We start from the raw sequence: 26,297 nt of genomic DNA on the forward strand, positions 1-26,297 counted from the left end.
GGATAGGGAAACAAAGGATGAAATGGGTTGGAAAATGGAGGATAGTGACTTATGAAAAGTTTGGATTAAGGGGGTGGAACGGTTGGGAGGAAGACATTGTTGATGGATGCTAGGTTGGAAGACTTATGAATGAGTGGAAGAAGGAGGTGGAAAGATCGTCATTGACACACACCTTGAAGGGTGATGGAAAGGAGGAAATTTCAGAGATATGTAGGAGAAAGTTTGAATTTTAGAATCTAGGGACCCAAAATGGATGAAGGAGATGATGGATTTAGGATGGTGGATTTGGGTACATAAGGACCCAAAATAAAGTTGGTAAATGGATGTTTTGAGGATTTATAGATGAAGGAAGTCTTTGGATTAGCAAAATTGGATGCCATTAAAATTTTTTCTTTCAAATTCATTGCTTCATTTAGTAGCTTTAGAATCCACATAAATTTTGAATTTTTTATTTTCAGCCTTTGTGTCCTTTTGATTTTTTCTTTCTTCTGGATCATATTTTTCTTTTCTTGAACATGTCTTTTAAGGGGAACATGTTGATCCTTGGATTTTTGTGGAATTTTGACTTCATTTACTTTATTTTTGGCATCCAATTTTCTTCCATTGGCTATGGTATGGGTGCATGAGGATAAATGGTATGGAGAGTTTATGGATGAAATTATGGATGGTGAAAATTGGAAGGAATTCAAGGATGTGTGCCTTTGTTGATCTTTAATAAGTATATATGGGGATGAAGTGGAAAACATGGATATGAATGATGGATGTATGTAAGGACCCAAAATGGATGGAAATGGGGAAGGGAGGGGATTATGGATATAAGGTCCCAAAATGGACTTTGAATATGGATGATGGGAACATTTAAGTTTGGATGGAAGAATTTTGGATTTGGAAGGAGTGGAAGGCGTACCAACATTTTGAGACATTATTTCTTCAATAGGATGCTTATTATTTTCAATACAAGATGTGAGTCCATGTATAGAGGGTTCATGAGTGGATTGGATAGGTGTGATAGGATTATGTGGAGGATTATGATCACAAGGGAGATTATGAGGGATAATAGGGTCTTGAGACAGATTGGGATCATGAAATATAAATGAAGGGGTACTTTGATCTTGACTTATAAGAGGATTATGTGGTGGAATGATTGTATCATGAGATGGAATAGAATCATATAATGGAGTAGAGGGAATGGAATCATGAGATGGAGTAATTTGATCTTGACATGGAGGAGTATTAGTGGATGAAGTGGAAGGGACATCTTCATGAAGTAGAGGATCAATGGATGTTAACTCTTGAGATGGAGGGGAATTAGTAATGGATGTAATGTCTTGATCTTTATTAGGGAGGGTATCATGAGATGGATCAAGAGGGATAAATGGATTTTGAGGGATAAGGGAATTATGGGATGGGGAATTGTTTGGATCTAGAGGATAAGAGGAATCCATAATGGCATGCTTTGGAACAAGTACTGGACATGGCATTGGGTGTATGACTTTAGGTGATTGGATCACTTTATATTTAGTTTTGTATTTATACAAGCTTTCTACTAATGATTTTGGGACATAGACATACTTATTACAAGGTGGTGATGATGTTGATTTCAGAGGATTAGGATTGTGTGGTGATTGGGAGCTAGGTAGGGGATTGGGATGATGGTTTTGGAAACTAAGCTCAAAGTATGGGGAATTACATGGAGGATTTGGGTTGGATGGGACATGAGGATTATGGACTTGGAAATATGGGGGAAGAGGACATATGTTTTGGGAGGTAGATTTTTTGCGTTTGATCCCCATTTTGTAGGTTAAGCACATAATGCTTGAGTTCTTCAATTTCTTTGACAATGACATTTATGTTTGAGGAATTATGTGGGCTATGACTGGAATTATATGTGGATTAATGACAATGAAGTGGATTTCCCTTGTCAAATGTGGAGGAAGAATAATAAATGTAAGATGGATTAGGATTAGACATGCAATTTTATGGAATGATTTGGTACGTGGGTTGAATGAGAGGTATAACTCCATATTGCCTTTGAAGATCTTCAATTATTTGGTTAAGCCAATTCTTATCCATGGATCTTAGATGAGGAGTAATGAAATATTTGATGATGGATGAAATATGACCTTAGGACTAGGATAAATTTGACTTTGGTTTGATTTGATTTGATATTGGATGAAGGTTTGAGATAACCTTGATGTAGATAAAGACCTTATGATATTGCAAACAATTGGATATTGGATTTGGATGATGATATCTCCTTCCACTTGGAGATGGATAAATGATCCCAAGTTAGAATAAGATAAAAAATAGATGACTCAATACTTGGTGATGGACAAATGATCCCAAGTGAGAGAGTGCAACTATGAGAAGTTTTCTTAAAGATCAAGGTCTAATATCACACTTTGGAAAGATCTTTCTATCTAAAGATTGGATTTAATCTTGACTATGGAGAAAGATGATTGATGATATTGATTTGAGCCAATCAAGATATCTAGGATTAAAGTCCAAGATTTATGATGGTGCCCCTATGTCCAAAGTGGAAGATTTTATGAAAAATTGAATTAGAAGAAGATTTGAACAGATGAAATTAGAAAGATTGATTTTGGATGAACATGTAAATGGATTGAATTGGGAATTGATTAGAAAGGAATGAATTTGACAAGGGATTGGATTAAGAATCATGAGGATGAATCATTGAATGAGGGAATTGGATCTTGATATGGATTATGAATCATGACTAGGATGAAGATTAGGGATTTGATTGAATGATTAAGAAGATGAAGTAATGATTAGGATGTTTGAGAATTTGAAGATGATGCAATGGATGAATAGAAGAAGTGATGTGGATTTTGTTATTTAAAATTTTTTTTTGAAATATTTTTAGATTTTGAACTTTTATGAACTTTTTCAATTTTTTTGAAACATAACATGCAAAACATACAATGAAATATATACAAGAAAAGTTTAGATGGTGTGTCCCCTTAAACTGGGGAGGGCTTCGAACACTCAAGAATTCCAAACACACCAACAATCCTATAAAGTTTTGACTAGGATATACAAGCTCAACTAGGGGTGTCCTCGATATACACAAGGTACACGAGGCCCAAATTTGTAGATGAAAGAAAATAATGGCACACAATCAGGAGGAGATGGTAATCCAAATCTCCACCTTCACTTCCCAAAGGGATAAAGTTCTTTGGGGCTTAGCCAAGAGTGACAATATTTTACTTCCAAGAAAGGTGTCTTTTGATTCACCTCCCGATATTTATACTCCACCAGAATGCTAGAGTTGAGGTCATCGCAAGGGGTGATGAAATCCCAAAGCAGGCCTCCTAAAAAAGTGTAAAACAAGTCCACCTATTTCTTATGCACTCAAGATCACCCAAAGGCGAGAGAGGAGAGAATACATAAGTGGCCTCAGGGTTTAAAAGACACTTGTTCTTTTCCAATGGAGCTTTAGATTTTGTAATATATTCTTGAAGACACTTATGTTTATAGAATACAATGTTCTTTCCAATTTGACAACATTGTCAACATAAGAAATTGACAGCTCGTCAACAAAAATAAATTGATTGACGTCAACATAAAAAATTTGATAGGGATAGAGAAAATTCCTTTATTGCATTCAAGATTGAGTGAGTGTTCATTTTAAGCACCAAATTCAAATGTTCATTGAAATGATCTTTGAACCTTTTAGCATTTAAGATTTTATTTTAACAACATTCATCCAAATGAAAGGTTTTGTTCAATTGGTTATGTATTCTTGGATTTGCTTGTTTTAAGTTTAGCCATTGAAGAGTATGTTTAATTTATCTAATTAAGTGCAACATGCACTCAAAGATAAGTGTTTAAGCATTCAAATTCAATTCCCAAGAGCAACAAAACTATAAGGAAAACCTGCAAGACACATGATTATTTGTTTCTAGGATGCTCTAACCTATAATGTTGCAAACAATCAGCTTAATTAGCATCACCAAAATCCCCAAAATGAATGCTTGACTATGGAAAATATTTCTTCGACTTTTTTTGTTATTTTTTATATACGTAAATCAACTTAGAATAGCTCATATCCTATGGAACCATTAAAAAAATGTAGATGATAGTAAAACACAAATGATAGAAGAGAAAACATCATAGATGATAGTAGCAGAGTGAAGATGCCAGACCATGCAAACGACATAAAAGAACCAAGTAAGATATACCTGATACTTTTACTTGCAGTGTTAGAGTGGGGTTTCCGTTGCACCAAAAGATTGATCTGTTAATGCCCGATAAAACCACTCAACTTATTGTAAACAGGAGGTAGTTAATCCCTTGTCATAAATCTTGAGGGGAGTTCTAAATTTTTTTCTAACAATATCCCCCTTAGCATTACCTAAGGGTATAAGGATTCAAACCTATGACCAAGTTTTGATACCACTTGTTTGAGTGGGGTTTTCATTGCACCAAAAGATCGATCTATCAATGCCTGATACAACCACTCAACTTATAGTACACAGGAGGTGGTTAAGCCCTTGTCACAAATTCCAAGGGAAGCATCGAACAAATTTCTAACATGTAGATCATAGTGAGATTCATAGACAAAAACTAAACAAATGCTAGAAGAAGCATAGATGATAGTTTGTTAAAAAATAAAACTATGACCACCCACAATGCAAACGCTGGGAGAAGTGGAGATAACAATCAGTGAAAACTACATACCTACAGTAGTCCATAATGCAGATGACAAACATAAAATCCACAAAGACAATAGTCCACATAGCCAAAAAAACTTTGAGCCACAGAGATGTCGACAACAGAGTTAAGTTTGTGGAGACATAAAAACTATGAAGACGATAGAAAAAAATTTGTTTTCAATTTTTAGGTGGGTTATTGAGTCTATCTCTAGTGGAGATGCCAAACTACGAAGATGAGGATTTGCATAGATGATGAAACATCTACATAGATGGCATTGCATCCCAATAGAGATGAAAATGCACAATTTTTACCAAAAAAATGAGTTTTTGACCAAATTTCTCTTGGAATAGGGATGTGGGTCCCACTAGGCATGCCAAAATGTATACATGAAAACCTAATCTTTCAGGAGCACATGTAGACAAGAAAATGTTAGTTCTACATGTATATCAAAGATTGAAGTAATTCGAAATGCAACTAATTCTACTTAAGATTTAAAACTAATGCAACCAAAAGACAAGAGTCCCCATGCAATCTCAGAGCAACTCAAAAAAGACACCCATAAGAGGCCTTGTTGGTGTGCTCAATAACAAGGGATGTGGATGTGCTCTCCTCAAACAAAACTATGATTAAGTCCCATGATCATGGAAGTATGAAAAAAATAAATTAGGAACCTATGCCAACATGTGTGAAGAACACTTCAAGAAATGGCTATGGAAGCAACCATGCTTGAAAGAATTCAAGGATGTGAAGGTGGATGCAACAAGTAAATAAAATAATGCAATACTAAGTGAAAATGCAAGAAAAATGCAAGAAATTAAACAACTACCAAAGGGTTAACTATAATCTCTAAAAACCAAGAAATTAACCATGCTTGAAAGCATTCAAGGATGTGAAGGTGAATGCAACAAGTAAATCAAATGATGCAATACTAAGTGAAAATGCAAGAAATTAAAAAACTACCAAAGGGCTTGTCCCTTTGATGAAATGGTGGGGCTTCTTGCCTGTAGGGCCTACAACCAAGGTTCAAGTCCCCACAGGGCCATTCTCTACTGTGGATCTTAGTTGAGAATGTTTTTCCATTGACCCTTGGTGAAATAGTGGGGCTTCTTGCCTATAGTGCTCACAACCAAGCGTTAATAAATTTTAGAGAACATTTTTTGAATTTTTCTTCCCGCTTGGCTCCCTGTGCCTAGCTTCGGCCCCTGGCTTCGACCAAGCTCCTGCACCTGGCTTCGACTTTATCTTCTACCCTAGCTTCATTCTGGTTTCTGTGCTTGGCTTTTCACTTGTTTTAAGCTATTTTTTTTTTCTTCCTGCTTGGCTCCCTGTAATAGGTTCCGGCTTCGGCTTTGGCCCCTAGCTTCATTTCGTCTTTTGTGCCTTGCTCTTTCACCTGGATTCGGCTTCAGACTTAGCCTCTGCACTTGGGCTCGGGTAGGGCTTGAGTTCTTCTCCTAGGTCTGGATTCGGCTTCCCATCCGACTTTTTCGCCCAACTCGTCCTATTCTGTCTCCTGCATTGGGTTTTTATGGCTACTTCGGCTTCTTCTCCTATGTCTGGCTTTGTGGCGGTCACTTCTATTGACCGGGCAAGGGTTGTGCCTGGAGTTGTGGGTGGTTCAGCCATTTCCTATGCTGATGTGGCTGCATTTGAGGCTGGTATTGGTGGTCAGACCGTGCAGCCTGGGTCTTGTGATTTAGGGTTCTGTGTTGCTATGCCGGTTGTGGTATGTAACCCAAAAAGGCTTCTTGTAACTTCTTCTTTAGTTGATAAGATTACTATTAATTTGGATGGTTTCTTGGCTGCTGCTGCTATCTTTCACTTTAAGGGTCTCTGGCCCTCTCTTTTAGATTTGCATGCATGGATATCTCGTGTTTGGGAACCATTCATTTCGAAGAGTGCCCAGATTTACCCTGTGGCAAGGGGTTTTTTTGTTGTGAAATTTGATACTGTAGATGATAGAAATGCCATTCTTAGCAATAATTTCTCTTGGGATGGGAAGTTTCCCTTGATGGAAAAAATTTGGCTCAAGGATTTCAACCCTTCAACTGAAACTTTTAATAAGACCCCTCTTTGGGTAAGGCTACTGAACCTTCCCCTTCCTCTTTGGCTGGAACCTTTCTGGGTGGAGGTGGGGAATGTACTTGGAGACTTCGTGAAATCTGATACAGATACTGACGGCTTGTATCAATCAACATTTGCTCACATTCTTGTTGAGATCGACATTTGTAAGGGTCTCCTGGATATGATTTCGGTGGAATCTCCTCTTGGTTCTTGGAATATTCTTCTAGACTATGAGGGTATCCCCTTTCGCTGCAAGAATTGCCACTTGACTGTTCACCTGGCTTCCAGGTGCTCTTCAGCTAAATCTAGACAGAAATTGTCCCCTTCTTGGTGGAAGGGGGTCTCAGATGACCACTACACGTATGTGAAGGCTGCTGTGAAATCTCCTCAGATTCCTTCTTCTCCTGGTGTCTTGAAGATGGTTCCTCCTTCTTCCCCTTTCGTGGTGACTGCTGGCCAGTCTCTGGCTTCTGTTCCTACTCTTGGTTTTCCTGCTAATATCCTTGCTTTCGATGTGGATTCTACTTCTGTTTCACTTTTGTCCCCTCCTCTGGCTCCTTCAGTGGTGACAACAGGTCCGTCTCTAGACCCAATTTCTAGATTGGACTCTGCTCCTGTCTCTGTTGATCTGCCTTCTCATGAATTCTTGTCGATAGATCCACTTTTGGCTCCCTATGTTGTGGCTGCTGGTCTTTCTTCTAGTGTTTCCAAGGTAGTTCCTCCTGTGATACCTTTGCTGGGTGCCACTGTTCTATCTCAGGTTTCTGCTGTCACTTCCACTTCTTCCTCTTTTTCCTTGGCCTCTAGGGTTTTAGGTTCTGGCTATGATGGTGCTGATTTTTGGTGGCAGAAGGCTACTGGTTTGGTGGAGGATGGATGAACTATAGTAAAAGGAAAAAAGGGAAACCCACCCATTCCCTCTTTTGACATGGCACTGAGGTCTAACTTGAAGGGCTCAAAAGGGAAAGTCTGACTTACCTGGCTTTTGGCTAGTTGTTCCCTGGCTCTTTTGGCCTTTTTCTCTTGGCAGTGTGTTTCATTTTGGGGTTTTAAGAGCTCAATAAAAACCTATTGTTGTGGTTGTTATTGTCTTATTTTTTGTTTTGCCACAATGGTCACCTTTTGTTTGGTGACTTGTTTCTCCTTTGTTGACTCATATAGGGTTTTAGACACCCTTCAAAACCTGGTTGTGTGGCTGATGTGTACTATTTTATTTGTGATGCCACTCTGGTCACTTATGTTTTGTGACCCGTTCTTCCTTAGGACTATAGTTTATTTGGTTTGGGCTTCATTGAAAAATCTTGATTTGTAAAAGGTTCCAAAAAGCCTGTTTATCTTATCAAAAACTATAATCTCTAAAAAGCTCTAAACTTAAACTAGCACGATAACAATGCAATGGAGGAGATGAAAAATGCTAGAGACAAGGGCTTTATTTATAGGTTTGAGGGAGGCCTTGAGGAGGTGGCATCTATGTGGTATCCAAATAGGTGCCACAAGGGAGACACATGGGCCAAGGGACAAGCCATGCAAAAGTCAACATTAGTCTTTTATGATTAAGATGGCTGAAGGTGTGCTTACACATGTGTGAGCAACCTTGGAGAAAAGAATGGGTGGACAAGGGTGTAAAAGACTTTTTGGAGGAATTAATGAAAGGGAGGCTTCTTGGGCTTTGAGTTGTTCACACGTGTGAGAAACCACTTAGGCGCTAAAAGGTGTTTAAGAGGGTATTTAGGATCATAAAGTAGGATTAATTAGTGGGTAGGCTTAGAAGGATAAGAGTGATGGGTGGTAGGCTAGGCTTTAGGTGGGATTAGTATTAAATCAAATAGGATTTAATTTAATCATAGGATTATATAATTTAATAAAGTGGAGGGCAATTAAATAAATTGGAATTTATTTAAAAGGGGATTTATGGAGCACTATGCATTAAATAAATTTAACACATTAGGGGGAAGTATTTAGATTAAATTAAAATACATTAAGGAAGTGAACCTACTTAATTAAATAAATTTAATTATATAAGTATAAGAATATGAAAATTTAATTAATTAATAAATAATCAATTATAATGTCAAGGGAAATATCAGTAAATTAATATAGTGTTTTGGGAGGATTTTAAGTGTCTATAGATAGGAAAATACATGAAAGTATGATATCTAAAGTACATCAATACGTGTTATGAAATTACAAATGAAGCAAAAAACTCACCTTGGAAATCAATGAAGAGGATCCACTAAGATCTAAAAAAATAATGTTAAAAACTATCAACATTTGAAATTGTATTGGATTTGGGACATGCAAACTTACATTTTTGGATTTTGCAAATCTAGGAGTATATAAACAAGGATGACCTAAAGGTTAGGGATGACCTAGAGGTTAGGGAAAATGTAGAGGTTAGAGATGACCTAGGTGAGGGATGAGGTCTTCCCTTACCTTCTATGTACAAAATTGTGATATCTAGAGCCAAGCATGTAACCTAAAACCCTAGTTTTGAGATCCAAGTCCTACAATTGTAAAACTTACAAATTTGTAACTACAAAAAAGGGAAAAAAAGGGTATTTTTTTGGGAGGAGGGACTTTCCTTTGTCAAGCCCCAATTGAGGAATTGTCCTTAAAATGATAAAGCATAAAAATTAGACAAATATAATATTCACATCGATTGTCAAACCTCCATGGATGAACTCAATTCAGCTATCCAAAAAGGTGTCTCAGTACTTGTATGATGATGAAGATGTAGGATATCTCAAAAAATGTAAATAGATCCACTATTACCAAATTATATATCCATGAATGTAGATATGACATTGAATTCTTGAAGGATTGGACTCTTGAATGCTAGTCCTTCAAAGTTTTCTTAGATGGATGATGTCTTGAATGATTCTTGGTGTCAAATGACTTCTCAAGGATGATAATGGATAGCTTACACATGTAATGGATGAAGTGGATATGGAATAGATGCCCAAATGAAGAGAGGAGGCCTTCATTTATAGTCATTCAAGAACAAAAATTGAGAGGAAATGACTGAAAAAGGTGGGAAAAGAGTGAAAAGGCCAAAAATAATAGTTGAAAAATTTGAAAAATACAAAAAAAAAAAAAAAAAGAGAAAAGGGCCTTGATGAAAAATCGGTAAATAGAAAGCTTGGTTGCAAAAATAGAAAATTTCAAAGTGGTGAAAGTATGGTAAACATACATCACTTGTAATCAACACTCTACCTACCAATACAATGCTTAACTATTTGGCAAATTTTTGGTGTAGCTTGTACATATCCTTCAACCATTTTCGTAATGCAAAACTTGGGACAAGATTTTCAATATCCTATCTACCTTATCTAGAATTTGTCTATACCCGAGTCCTAGGATAATAATAGCTATCTTGGGGCACCATTACTAGCAATTCTAACTGTCATGACATCCTACTTGTAGTGGGTTAGCCCACCAAGCTTTATTAGTTAACCTCAATTATTGTCTAGGGAATTTTATCACTGACATCAATATAATGTTTCTTAACGCTGATGCAAAAAAATTTCACTATCACTATCATAATCAAGGGTGTTTTGTAACATCACCTACTTAATGTAGACATCAAACTAGTGTTTTTAAACACTTTCATTAGCAATATTTCTCATCACTTACTAGATTGCAATGTGGAATGAACCTACTCAATGGATTTTCTAAACACCAGGCACCTTTAAACAAACATCTAGACACATTCAAAAAAATACAACACATGAACTTGAACATGCTTCCACTATGCTGACTATGTCTTTTTGATGACTTAATGACATCCTCAAACTGGAGATACACAACTACAAAATATGAATTTTCTTTGCATGATATATTTACAATTGATGATTTTTGCTTGTTATACATCCTGAGTGACTCAAGGATGTTTAAATGGCTAAGAGAAACAAGGACTAAAGGATGACATTTTCTTTATTTTCTGCTTGTGGTGATTGACCAATGATCTTGAGATTTCACAGAAGTAGGTGCCTATGGTAAGAACCTCCATTATGATTGGAATGTTCCATATACCTCAAATTTCTTTATATGAAACTGATGGTGAGTTTAGAAAATTCTTCATTTCTATTTGTTTTCCTATATCAACTTCCTAGTAAATGTGTACACAAGATAATGTTCACAAGGTTGAAACATGGGTCATTGTAGGTTACATATGCTATATTGCACATGAACAAAAGAATATTATCAAAGGAAAAGGAAGTAGTTGATATGAGACCCTAACTTATATGCCTAAATGCTTAGGATCACTTTTGACACTGCATCTAGTCTAGGTATTATTCATATTGTCATGATTTCTAAATCCATCATTGAAGGTTGTACTAACCTATATGATGTCCGTTAACAATGCTCTATGATGAAAATTAGATCTATTTGAATAACCAATGAGAAGTCCCTAGAAGTATTAATCCAAATGCAGTCATTATTAATCTAGCTACATTCATATTAAGATTGCATGGATATTTAAGCTTTGAGTGAAAGAAATCACACATGTCGTTATTAATACAAGAACAAGATATGGAATTATCAATCCAATTTAAACTACTTGATCTAATCTAATCATAATAAACTATACTAAAATCATTGTAAATAAGCTAATCATTGATATATACATGTATAATAATGTTAGTATCACCATTGCATCATCATTTGCATAAATACATCCATAACCATAATAAAGACAAATCCATATAGTCCCTAGAAGTATTAATCCAACTGCATTCATTGTTAATCTAGCTGCATTCATATTAAGATTGTACAGATATTTAAGCTTTGAGTGAAAGAAATCACACATGTCGTTATTAATCCCAAAACAAGATATGGAATTATCAATCCAATTTAAACTACTTGATCTAATCTAATCATAATCAACTATACTAAAATAATTGTAAATAAGCTAATCATTGATATATACATGTATAATAATGTTAGTATCACCATTGAATCATCATTTGCATAAATACACCCATAATCATAATAAAGACAAAAATCCATATATTTTATCACATTGCATATAATAAAATCATATCATACATACATATCAGAAAAGAGCATAAAAATAAATTCATTTATTCATCAATTCAATCATAACTACATCCACACACACACACACACACACACACACACACACACACACACACACACACACACACACACACACACACACACACACACACACACACACACACACACATTTATACATATATATATACATATATACATAAATATATACATATATATATATACATACATATATATACACATATATATACATACATATACATACATACACACACACACACACACACACACACACACACACACACACACACACACACACACACACACACACACACACACACACACACACACACACACACACACACACACACACACACACACACACACACACACACACACACACACACACACACACACAAAATGCCAAATATTCATCATGTGGATATCTGTACAAGAATTAAAATCGGATCTGTATATCTCATATATATCAATGAACAATAGAGTATAATGATTTCATCACACAAATATCATCAATATCAATATCAAAAAATGACCAAGTATATCATAAAATTAATGGGATCTCATCAGATATCAATGTGACAAAAAATGATAGCATCACTATATCAATGAATAGGGAAAGACCACATCAAAATAGAATGGTACATCCATATCAGATTGAAAACACATCAACATTTCTATGATAATTATTAGAATAACTAAGAGGGGGTAGGAGGTTGAATCAGTTATCCTTAGGTCTAGATGTACCAATACAACTTTTAACAACTTAATCAAACTCATAAGTCCACTCGACTAATATAGAAATTCATTAGTAATCCAACTTATTCTATCAACACTTAGCTCTCTATTTCGGTATATACCAAATAAAATAAACATATAATAGTAAATAGCCTAAAATATGAAAACAACATTCACATAAGAATGGCACCAGAATTTAATGTGGAAACCCAATCTGGAAAAAACCACCAAGTAACATGCTATCACTTTTCACTCCTTTGAAGTAATCTCGGTTAAAAGAAAACCTTTTTAAAGGTTACAAAACACAGTATTATGTGTGACCCTCTTAAAGGTTTTAATCACCTTGTTAGGAGTGACCTTGTTAGAGATCTTTAAAACATCCCATTAGAATCTCACCTTGATTCAAGGATTTACAATATGACTGTTAGGTCCACCTTGAATAAAGGATTTTACTGAGACAATGGTTAGAAAGTAACAACTACTTTGATATGATAAAATACAACTCACTTTGCAAGTTCAAATCTCCATTTAGCCCATTCTTGGTTTATTGACTAGACTTCATCACATTCTCCATTTTTGATCTCTAATTTTCTTGGAAATTCTTCAAGCAATCCCTATTTCACTAACTTCTCACTTTTCCTCTGCAATTATGTTCTTCATAAATTATCCAGCCAACAAATTTTTAAATCATCACTTATGTCTCCTTAAATAGATATATTTAATAATTTTCCACTTAAACATAACTATAGATCTTAAGGTTTGATCAAATTCATTGAATCTGTCCATTGTTTTGTCCTTATTCTTCTTCCTTTGAAACTTCTAGAAACTTCTCATTGAATCCTCTCCTTAGATCACTTAACAAGCTCAATTCATGCACTTAATATTCCAACTCATTAATCCTAATATTTTATGTGTTTTGACCAATCTATAAATTCAACTATGTTGGCCTCAAATCTTGACTCTTTCTTAAACTGTTAAAATGCTAACACTCGGTCATCACTATGTTCTTCATCTTGGTCATTGCTGGGTAGCTTGGTCACTACTGATCTATCTCTCTCATCTTACATTGGATTACTCGACTAATATTATCCTTGGTCATTACTTTAGTTTACTTTCATCTTGCTTGGTCATTACCATCACTTGACTAATATTGTTTTGTTCAACTAATACTTTAGATCTTTGATCATTTGCTTGGTAATGCTTAACTTCTTCATTGACCTAGTAACATGTCACTCAGTCAAACCCATGTTTTACTCAACTTCTTGACTTCTATCAATCATCTCTTCTACACTTCAACTGATCTTTCTTCTTAACTTAATACAATGATTGAACAACATATTATCTTGTCAGATACTAACTAATCAAGTGTCCCTTTTAGTTCCATCATAATTACTCCTCTTTACTTAACCACTTTACTAGTTAATCTTTCTCTTTTCAAATCCTCTTCATCAATCAAATAATATGGCACTCTACACTGTTAGCAAATGTCTTACCATTAAGGTTTGACATCAATGACAACATAACAATTGTTCCAATTGTAGTTTCCAACATATATGAAATGTCAAAAGTACAAGAGAAAAAAAAGAAGGTACATCAGGTCTAATCCCCCCCCCCCCCCAATCATGAACATGAGGTGGAGGTGGAGGTGGAACATCTTCATTGGTAGGAACTATTGGTGGCATTTCTCCCTCATACTATAACTAAATACATAAGATCTATTTGATTTGCAAAAATAACTGCACAATATAGAGTAAAGTAGTAAGTTTCCTTTTATACCTAGTATGTAGTAGTGTGTGACCGATGATCTCTCTTGGTGCTCATGATCTCTAACTACTTACCTTTTTCTCTAATTAGAGCCTCTAATTATTCCACATGATGTTTCAACTTCTAATTATCTCACACTCACACTTTGATAAAATATCTATACCTTTGTCCCTATCTTAGGAGGATCCTATGGTGGAAATCTCCCACCATCGTTTCTTATTATGTCAATCCCTCCTCTGGCCAACAATTCTCTGTTGTTGTTTTTCCTTGTATATTTGTGTAGTAGGCAATAGATGACCTCTATCTCTATGTGAAGGAGTTACCCTAAGATAGGCACATTTACCCTCACCTCCATTGAATCCTCCACCATCTCTTTTATCACCTCTATTATCACCCTTATCTCTTCCTTTGTCACTACCAACTTCACCCAAATGACCACCATTATCCCAATGCCTACCAACTAGATGTACCCTACCTTCTCTTTCTCCTTGGCCTCCTCTAACTCTCCCTCATCCACCTCTATCTTCTTTTTCTTTCCCCTAATAATTTTATTATCTACAAGATAATAGTCAAGTGGGCCCTCTATCTTAAGAACACTCTCATTTGGGGCAGTGAATCTAGGAAGTGGATGATGATCTAGAAATGCTCTGTACTCATTAGTGTCCCCATCATAAACAATCTCTAGTAGAAAATCCATTTTAATAAGTACCATCTGAGATATCTCATGAATAGTAGTCTCATACAATAAGTGGGACCCCACTTAGCTCCTCATCACTAATGCATGCATATACTACTAGATCTTGTGGGATACCTTATACCTTGTGAAATTTAATGAACACATGAGCGAGAATGAATCACTTCACCTCATATCAGGTCTTACCAAAAAGAAATCTTCTCTAAAATAAGTAAGACATCCTCCTCTTGTTAGAACCCCACTCCTCACAATCAAAACATGGTCACCATTCGACCTCAGTAACATTATCAAGCAATTTTCTCTAATACTCCAGCTTACCTAGATGAAGATTGTAGACATGACCTAAGTATATATATATATACATATGGATCCTATGGATTGTGATGTCTATCCATCACTAGTCGAATGACTGGGATGTGTTCCCAGGCCTGGATCTATCATATCAAGATCCCCATAGTCATACTCCTAGAATGTTAATACATGATTTTATGAATCTCTCTATACATATAGACAAGGATACCACTCCCCAATGCAAATTAATGAGGATTATCCATCATGCCTCCTTATAACTAGATTTATTTGCACATAAACCCATGTTATACCTAGTTTGGCATTAGGATCCTATCAATCAATCTAGCAACAATTACACACATTTTCTCATAATGAGACTACATATAGTCCTATATTAGGTAGTGTCGTGTAATTATTTAATTGCCAAACACCCTTTGTGCATCTGTTATGGCCATTTTTGATCAAGACTCAAAGTATATACATAGACCCATCACTGGCACATGTAGGATACTTAAGATGTCCTCAAGAGTCACTGTAATATCTAATGTGAGCAAATAGAAGGTACTATGCTTTGAATGCCATCTCTTGATAATAGTAGTCAAGTAAGAGCAAGAAGATAAGTCTTAATTCCACGAAAGTCCATTTTGTAGATTGAGACTTCTTCATAATCAAGTGCCCACTTTTTAAAAATTGGGCACTCAATTAGATTCGATAGTCCAATTTGTTTTCAAAAACTAAGCACTCAATTTATGAGTATAGATTGGACTACCAAACCAAATTGAGTGCTCAATTTAAAAAAAAAGGGTGCCCAATTTATAAAATCTTATTAATTGATATTTGAGCTTTTTTTTTTTGTCATTTTCACTATTTCAATTTTGGGATAACAAATTTCGATATGGTAGCCCTGTTTTGAGAAACCTACTAATGCCCCCCCCAACCCTAGCTGATTTTTTCACTCTTCTAGGTATGTCTATTTGTTTTCTATTATTTTATTTCATTATTTTCTATTTTTTGCTTAAAACTTAGGCAATTTTATTGCTTTTTTGTTTATTATTATTAGTGTTAGAGTAAATAATTAATTATTAATTATTTATTCTATTTACTTAAGCTTACTTAGGTCATACATTTATTTAATATTTTATATTTAATGCATGTAGTGGTTAGTTGATGACAACACGGGAGTTTGTTCCCTTCTTGTTGTCAATCTTATCTTCTACCACCTTCTAGCTTGTTCTACAAGCTTCCATGAGCTCTTTATATTCGGGCTCTCTCTCATTGTATTTTTTTATCATAAGGCATTGTGCATATTGTAAATACATTTTTATTGTGTTTGCATAATTGTCTCTCATGTCCGTTTAGGGTTTTTCCCTTGCTCCATGCTCTTCCCCTTCTTGGCTTCTCTTTGACAGGTTCTTGCATGCAGGTGATCTTGGGCATCTTCGGAGTTGGCTTTCCTCAACTCCAACATGGTATTAGAGCCTTCCTGCTGCTGCTTTGTTGAAGAAATTTTGAAGCTGTGATTTGGAGTCACAAACCCTAGTTTGTTTGTGCAATTTTTCTTCAAATTGAGGGATTGCCATTTTTTGGAGCACTTTGGACCCAAATGGACATCACCATTGGATCCGGAAGGTCGTTTGCAGTTAGGATTCATATAAAGCTTTTCAATTTTGGACACAGGGCATTTTTGGAGATTTTTTGAAGCCTCCAGAGTTTGCCGTACGGACTGTACGGACACAGGGTCGAAAAAATAAAAAATAAAAAATAAAAATCGGCCTCCGCCAGAGTGCTGCCAGGTGACCACCACAGCTAGCTGGGCCACCGTTGGGCAGCCCCGGCCTGGCCGCCGCCGGCCGGCCACCCCTGCTCTGCCCTTCCGGCGGCGCATCTTCGTTTCGCCGCCCTTGCGGCCACCTCCGCCCGGTCCTCCGCTCAGTGCCGCCCACTACTTTGCCTGGTCTTGTCAGCAATGCCACATCAGCCCGCATGGACATGTTTCGGCACAGTCAGCTGCTTTGTCAGCTTTTCTGCTGAGTCAGCCTGCATTCCACACGTGACACGTGGCACGGGTGCCACGTGGCACATTGCCACGTGGCCCTGCCACGTCGTCATCCGTACTGCCACATGGCGATGCCATGTGGCACTCTTTTTTGTGATGACGACTGTCTAGCCGTCAAATTTAGTCGCTTGACTTGCTGACGTCAGCGCTGTGTCATCAGACCTTGCATGCACCTATCCTGATTTGGTTTTGGACCTATTTGTGGTTTTTTGGCCATAACTTTTGCATATGGAGGTATTTTTTCCATCCGAAAGAAGTGCCGGAAAGCTGGTTCCAAGACAAAGACATTGGTGTAGGTATTTTTAGGTTTTGATTCTTTTTTGTTGCTTTTTTTTTGTTGAAGTTTGAAGTCCTATTTTTGACTCCGGCATGCATATCTTTTGCGTCCCATGTCAGTTTTTTAAAAACTTTATATTTCTGGAAATCTGGTTCTGTGTACTTTTCAGAAATGTAGTCCTTTTTCTTCATTTTTGGCCTTTGATCTTTCTATCATAGTTTTGGCATTTTTTCTCTATGGTGGATATTTTGAGTGTTTTAGGCCCAAGGATCGTTTTCCTGGCATGGTTTGTTTTGTTTTTGGTTGTACTTTCTTTTGTATTAGCTCATTTTTAGTTTTGATCATTGTAGCTATCATTTTGAAGCACTTTTATGTATCACACTGAGATAAAGTGCCACTTTTACATTCCGAGAATCATGAGCGTTGTTTTGAGTCAGTTGTACTTGCACTATTTTCATAAAGCACCATGGGGGGGATTATTTGTTTGCTCTTTTAGGCATTCTCCCTTTGTCAAGTGAGTGTCCCTTCCACCACATTAGCCCCATGTAGAGTCCATTTGACCGTGTCTTTATAGGTGTCTGTACCTCTTTTCCTCTCTCCTCATTCTTGGTTCGTTTGCAGGAGACTTCGGCCCACCTTCTTAGTTGCCTGTCATCACACCTCGTCTGCATTAAGGGGGGGGTTATGCTGTTGTTCTAATGCATCCATGGTTCGATGGTTCGATAGTGTGAACTATGTATTTAGTGGTTGATCCTATATACAAGGCGATTGCAGTGGCTGGCTACCTATGCATTTCGGTGAGATGGATCATCTACCATATAGACATGCTCGGGTCGTGCCTTCTTCTTCCATGGAGGTTCTTTTGATTAGCAGTTTGGAAGATTTGTGGCTTCTTCATGCTTCAGTGATGCTGCTTCTTCATGATCACTCTTTCTTCTTGTTTTAGGGGACAATTTCCCTAGTTGGAGATTTCTTCAGTTCTTCACTAGGTTCTTACCTCTTTTTGGGGGAGGGTTTTTCCCATGTGGTTTTCTCTCTTTCCTCGCTTACAGAGGTTGCATCTTCTTGCATTGTACTTGAGTACCTAAAATGGCCTCGTTGCCAGGACCCATTATGCATTTCATCTTAGTTTTGTGAGCTTAAGGCATTTCCCTAAGTTGCACTTAAGGGGGGGTGTTAGAGTAAATAATTAATTATTAATTATTTATTCTATTTACTTAAGCTTACTTAGGTCATGCATTTATTTAATATTTTATATTTAATGCATGTAGTGGTTAGTTGATGACAACACGGGAGTTTGTTCCCTTCTTGTTGTCAATCTTATCTTCTACCACCTTCTAGCTTGTTCTACAAGCTTCCATGAGCTCTTTATATTTGGGCTCTCTCATTGTATTTTCTTATCATAAGGCATTGTGCATATTGTAAATACATTTTTATTGTGTTTGCATAATTGTCTCTCATGTCTGTTTAGGGTTTTTCCCTTGCTCCATGCTCTTCCCCTTCTTGGCTTCTCTTTGACAGGTTCTCGCATGCAGGTGATCTTGGGCGTCTTCGAAGTTGGCTTTCCTCAACTCCAAAAATTAGTTTTATATTAGTAATTAGTTTTTTAAATTGTATTTACTTCAAAATTTGAATTTTTAAATAATTTTAGTGTATAAAACATAGAATAGGTAAACTATAAACAAAAACATAAATCATAGGTTCAACTAATACTGAAAACATAAATCATAGGCTCAATTTCAATTCAAAACATCAAATTTAAGTAGAAAACATAAAAATCAGCACTAGGTAAAACAATAAAAATAAAATACATCAACATCAAGTAAAACAATTAAAAAAAATTCATTGCACAAAACAAATCTAAATTTGAAAATTGTAAACTTAGAAAACGAAAAAGTGTAAAAATTGCGTTCATATCCTGTTGTCCTCAAGCTCCTCCCTTTTTCTCTTTTCATCCCCATTCATGATTTTCAAAAAAGAGAGGGAGGAGAGAGGAAAAAGAGAGGGATGAGAGATAAAAAGAGAGGGATGAGAGAAAAAGATGGGGAGGAGAGAGAAAGGGAGGAGAGAAAAAAGAGAGGGATGCCCTCTCTTTTTTCTCTCTCCTCCCTCTCTTTTTCCTCTCTCCTCCCTCTCTTTGCTCTCTCGCCTCCCCATATTTTTTCTCTCTCCTCCCTCTCTTTTTCCTTTCTCCTCCCTATCTCTCTCGTCACTCTCTCTTTCTCTCTCCTCCCTAGGACCTATATTAGCGATGTACTTCTCATATAAGTCCATGTATAGAAATGAATAAATTCACTTGTCACAACCATTCATTAAGATAAATTTATCTTACAATCTCTTTGCTTTTAAATAAAACAATATATTAATGTTTCTTTAAATACTATATCAATAAGCATATAAGATTAATATTCATTTAAATATACATTTTATTGTTGGAAATGATTGAAGAGTAATGGAACTTGTAAAGAATGTTTTCAATCATTGTTTTGTCATTGATGTCAAACTTGCTACTTGTAGGAATGACAATTGCTTTAGTGATCCAAATACTATAAGTTGGTTGATTAACAAGGAAGTGGCAATCAAAAAGATGTAACTAGAGTACCTAGAGAAAGGTTGAAGTTATGATGTTGTAATGAAGTATAAGGAATAGCTAAGCCATTGATGAAATAGTGTATTGATGACATACTCTAAGACACATAGGATGGACACACCAAGACATATCAAAGATCAAGAACCGAGCAAGCTAGTTAGTACCAAATAGATTCTCAATTGAAGCTAAGAAAACTTCAACTTAGTGTGTGCCGAGTGGTCTTCAGGTGCCGAGTAGTCTTCAGGTGCTGAGTGAAGATCAGGAGCCGAGTAGCAGAAAAGAAATAGGTGCCGAGTAAGTTTTCAAGTATTGAGCAAGATATAAGTGCCGAGTGATATTGAAGTGCCAAGTGAATTTCAAGAGCCAAGTTTCACAGAATTTCTTTAGGTGCTGAGCATTAGTAAATCAATAACGCTGAGTTGCTGCATTATTTTGAAAATCAAAGATTTGCTAGATTTGAGCTGACATGGTTGTTATCTAGAATTCTCTGAATCAGATAGAAGATAAGAATGATGAGCTGGTGGCACAGAACACTATGTAAAACATTTTTGACAAATATAATTGGATTCTAGATGAAGTTTCTAGATAAGAGCAAGATATGGGATAGATACATTGTATCTTACCTAATCTATTGAAACCCTAAAGTTGGAGAGGAAGAATTGAGTGGGAAAGGTATTATAGATTTCTATTTAAGGAGTCATAAGGTCACAAAGCAAGTGTGAGGCGGTCGAGCATGAAAGCATGAAGTGTTGAAGAAGGTGCTAAGGTGGACAAGAGAACATATACTCTGCTTTGATAGGTGACCATAGATATGATTACATTGGTATGATGAGTAAGAAGACTCAAGGTGATGAAGCTTGAGATGAAAAGCTTACAGAGCTGTAGTGATTAAAGCCAAGCAAAGGATTGAACTAAAGTGTGATCTATAATCTACAAGACATGTTATAAGTTGTATCAGATCAAAAGTCATTATTGTTACTCTCTAGCAATTGTAACAGTTAAGATAAATCCTATGGACTTAGGTTGATTTAATAGCCATGTTGTAAATCTTTTAACAGGGTGACATTCCAAGTGAATGTTCCAAATTCCTTTAACCAGGCCCATTCCTAACAGTATGGTGAAATCCTCTAAAAAGGTCACATTTAACAATGTGTTGTAGCCTTTAACAGGGCAGACCATCAGAAGTGGTTGAAATTAATTGTGCAGTTATTTTGTGGGTATCATCCCCACTCTAGTTTTACCTTCTTATTCCTGGAGGGTTTCTGGGTTATCAAATTCTCAGTGTTATGGTGTGAAGCATGTTTACTTTTCATAGTTGTTTAAATGTTCAAATTGCATGCATGATAGTTTTAGTTATGTGCCATTAAGGATTTGGAGAAAAAGTGGCACTGGACCTTGGATAACTGATTCACCCCCCCCTCTCAGTTATTCTAAAGAATTATAACATTTATATTTTTATTTAATTATATAGTTAATTATAGTTTGATCTCTCACCTCCCTATTTTGATATATTTGTAGTTAAAGATGTATTAGATGGTTTTAAAGATGTGATTATATTTATGTTTTAGATATAAAAATGAATTAGATATAACTTTATCCTAGTTTGAACCCTTACCATAATCTAATCCTAACTAGAGTCACATTACTAGTTTGAACCCTAACTGATACATAATCCCAAATCCTTACCCTAATTCTAAAACTAATCCTAAACCTCAAATTCGTAGAACTACATAATAATTCTGATTGTAAAACTAACCCTAAATTAAAATGCATAGAACTAGATAATAATCCTACCATCATATTTCTCTCTCCTCCCTTCCTCTTTCTCTCTCCTTCCATCTTCTTTCTCTCTTGTCCCTTCCTCTTTCTCTGTCCTACCATCATCTTTCTCTCTCCTCCCTTTCTCTATCCTCCCTCCCTCTTTGTCTATCCTCCCTTCCTCTTTGACTCTCCTACTATCATCTCTGTCTCTCCTACCTTCCTCTTTCTCTCTCCTACTATCATTCTTCTACTAACCCTAAACCTCAAAGTCCTAACTAGATAATAACTTAAATTAGTACCAACCTAGATGAAAAAATAGGTTTCTATTTTGCAAATTAGTGCCAACCTAGATTTCTCTCTCCTTCCTTCCTCTTTCTCTCTCTTCTATTTCTCTCTCCTACTATCATTCTTCTACTAATCCTAAACCTCAAAGGCATAACTAGATAACAACTTAAATTAGTACCAACCTAGATGACAAAATAAGTTTCCATTTTTCAAATTAGTGCCAACCTAGATTTCTCTTTCCTCCCTTCCTCTTTCTCTCTCTTCTATTAAGATATGTATTAAGATGTTTAAATAGTTTTAACATTAAAGTTGTATTCATAGTTAAAGACATTTATTAATATGTTTAAATAGTTTTAAAGACATGTAATTAGATTTTCTTAATTCAATACTAATTTTGTGAATTTTTATGTTGTATATATATATATATATATATATATATATATATATATATATATATATATATATATATATATATATATATATATGTAGATTATATTTCATGGATGACATATTTGGAAAGGACCCACCCCCGCCCCTCCACCTTGACCCCCACCTTAATGACCACATAGTTCTTTTCCACCACCTACCCTTGAGGAGTTACGAGAGAGCATGAGGCGCAACATACATGATCTCATGTGAGACATTTAGACCTTTAGGTGTGAGATACATCCCCCCCCACCCTAGCTACTTCACCTTGTAGATAACATGCAAGGTATTGTACACTCTGTAAAAAACTTAGACTATGAGATATATAGCTTTCGAGCATGGAGGGAAGACGTGTGAATTTTCTTATGACTTGTCTTATAAATAGGTCAATGACTTGAAAATAAATAAAGGTATTTTAAAAAGACATTTTAAGAACCAAAAGATGGGTGAGGAGATAAGTAAGAAGAAGCCCAGTATCTCTATTAGATGGTGTACACACCCTCGAATATTAGAACATTTTTGGGAGTGGTGGTGGATGGTAGTTGACCATCCACCACACACTAATTAGTAGGTGCCCATGTAATTTCTTAAGAAATGATGGCCAGAGTTTGAATTGGGTTTAAAATCCAATTATTTTGATATGAAAACATTTTAGGGGGTTGGTAGAGGGATGCCTCAAGATAGGCTTGGGGAAAAGCTTAGTGATAATAATAGGAATAGCCAATGCCCTCAACCTCTTGTTCCTCTTCCTGCACTAGTTGTTCCAGTGCTTATCTATCATTGAGCAATGTCACATGCTCTTAGTTTATTGATTTCCCTTTTAGGTAATTTAGTACAATAATGGACACATGTGAGGGATATTTTCCACCTTGGACACATTTGTACAAGTTGTGGGTATATATGTAGAGGTCCCCAAAGTGATCCAGACACAACACAAGATGCCCATCTCGTCGAGGGTGGTGAATTTGATGATGAGGCAGATGATGTTCATGGTGGTGGTGATGATGAGGTATATGTTGCTCATGGTGGTGATGGTTATAATTTTGATGTGTCATCATATGTTGACCTTCTTTGTGTAGAGGAAGACAATCAAGAGCTGTAGGTAAATATTAAATAATTATTTATAAAGTATATTATTATTTACATTCTACATATGCATAATTGTATGAACCATAATGTATGTTGATTTTGAATAAACATAGGATGGATGCTACTATTCCTCCTAGGAGATAGTATGGTCTTTTTTTGAGACCTTCAAGTGCTGACATCCCTCATACAATATGCACTTTGAATTATACTTAAAATAATGTACATTGGAGCTTGAATTTAATAACATGTGCTAATACATTATTTTTGTTTGATTTTGTAGGGATTGCCATCTATTACACAATTAGGTGCTTCTATAGGTATCGATCCATCCACTAGTAAGGCACAAGAACTTATGGTATTAACTTTTAAAGAACAGTAGTTTTTACTATTTTTATGTACATATTTTTATTAACTTATGTTCAACTTTGATTCTTGGGTAATAATGTATGTTAGTTTTATGAATAGGGGATGGATGGTACTATTCCATCTAGGCCTTTGTATAGCTTATTTTTGAGACCTTTACCTTTTCACAATTTTTGACATGTTGGTGCTTCCAGTAGTGAGGCTCAACCTCAAATATCTATTGATTTATGGAGGTGTAACCAAGATAAACAATATATTGAGAAGGGGGGGATTAGAATCTTTAACACTTTAAAATTTTTACCAATTCATTCACATCTATTAGTAACCTGTGCATGTAAAACTTTCTATAACATATAAAAATGATCAATCACATGCATGAAAATGAAAACACATAACACAATATTTGGTACCCAGAAACCCTCCAAGGTGAAGGTAAAATTGGGGTGAGGATGATACCCACAAATCTTCACTACTACAATAATAAAGTTAACCAGTTAAGGTTACAATGTTTGATCATAAATATGATCTACCTTGTGAGGAGTTTGCCCTATGTTAGAGGATTTAACACTTACAAAAAGTAAGGACTCTGTTAGGAGATTTACAAAGATCTATTAAGACCACTTTGTTAAGAGATTTATGCTGATTCAAGTTAGTTAAAATTGATTCAATACCCGAATCTTAGTTTTCTCTACATTTTGAGTCTTCTCCTTGCTAACCAATCCTCTCCTCTAATTTGATATCACTTGACTTTCCCTTTCACTTCACTGCCATGACTAGGTCACTTGCTCTATTAGATGAACAAAACCCTTCACCAACTTCTTATATGTTCTCAATCCTTTACTTCTTGTTTGCATGCATACACCTCTCTTTCCTTTTCTCTTACTCTGCATGCATTCTTACTTATTTTTTTCTCTCTTGATCTAGGTTAAGATCAATGCTATTTAAAGAATTTCGTAAATAGTTTTCTAGATGGTTCCATGTTTTGCCTCTTCATCTTGATTGTTGAACACACAACATAGGGATCTATGATACACATCATGTAAATGTTCTGTAACAACCTCTTCAAGCATAAATTTTTCTATAATAACCTCTTCAAAACTTAAATATACCTTCCAAGTCATCCTGATATTTTTTTTGCCTCAAACTCTGTTCCATTCCAAACTTTTATGTAAATTCTGCATTACTCAGTCTTTACAATTTCCTAATGCTCGACATTGCTATTGCTCAACCTGTATTACCCTTTTGATGTTCAACATGTATTGTGCTTGACACACACTATATAAATTGACATTTGTATACTTGGAATTTTCTCAGTCACTAATGAGCTTGACTCATATAGAAAATACTTAGTGACCATAGACTTACTCGGCTCCTATAGAGCTCAGTACATACTTTCTTATGTACATGAATCGACTCTTATAGATCTCGATACATACTCACTTATGTAGATGACTCAACCTATATAGAGTAGCTTGGTTGCAATGATGACAATCTGACTCTGTCTTGTAAATGACTAAGTGGTTGACACTAACAGACAATAATGATTAGAGATACCAACAATCTCCACCTTTGACATTAGTGGAAAAAATACTTTGTCATATTTACATCGTTACAATACAATCTGATAAATGAGCTCTCCTCCTAAGTCTTATGACTTATGAATAATGAATAAACACTACAAAAATGAATATATACTCAAATATGTATTCCCAATTCAATACTCTTTCTCCCTTCAAAACTCTTTTCCCCCTTGTTTTTGAACAATAAATGTCACTGTTGCTAGGGTTGAATGGGTGGAAGTAATCCATATTTTTCTAAGAATTCCTTATAAACTCTAGTAATCATGGACAATGCATGATCCCATGTGGTTCTTGCTACTTCAAAAACATTATTATGCAACTAAAGTCTTGCAGCCAAATCAATTAAACTCTTAGCCACTAATAAATTATGATCTTCTATGATAAGATACTGGGTTGTTCTCAATTCTCTCTACATGAACTCCAAAGGAGGTATCATCATTACTTTAATAGAGATCAATTTGGACCCCATATTGCTATCAGCTACCTAATGCTCGACCAAAGTGCCTTGAGCATTCAATAGATTATTGTAATGATCAATGCTTGATCCTGCTAACTCTAAAATAATGTTGCAAAATCTCTTCATCTTA

This window comes from Cupressus sempervirens, chromosome 3, assembly GCF_028749045.1.
Source record: "Cupressus sempervirens isolate cs-2001-9-10 chromosome 3, ASM2874904v1, whole genome shotgun sequence".
Taxonomy (NCBI): Eukaryota; Viridiplantae; Streptophyta; class Pinopsida; order Cupressales; family Cupressaceae; genus Cupressus; species Cupressus sempervirens.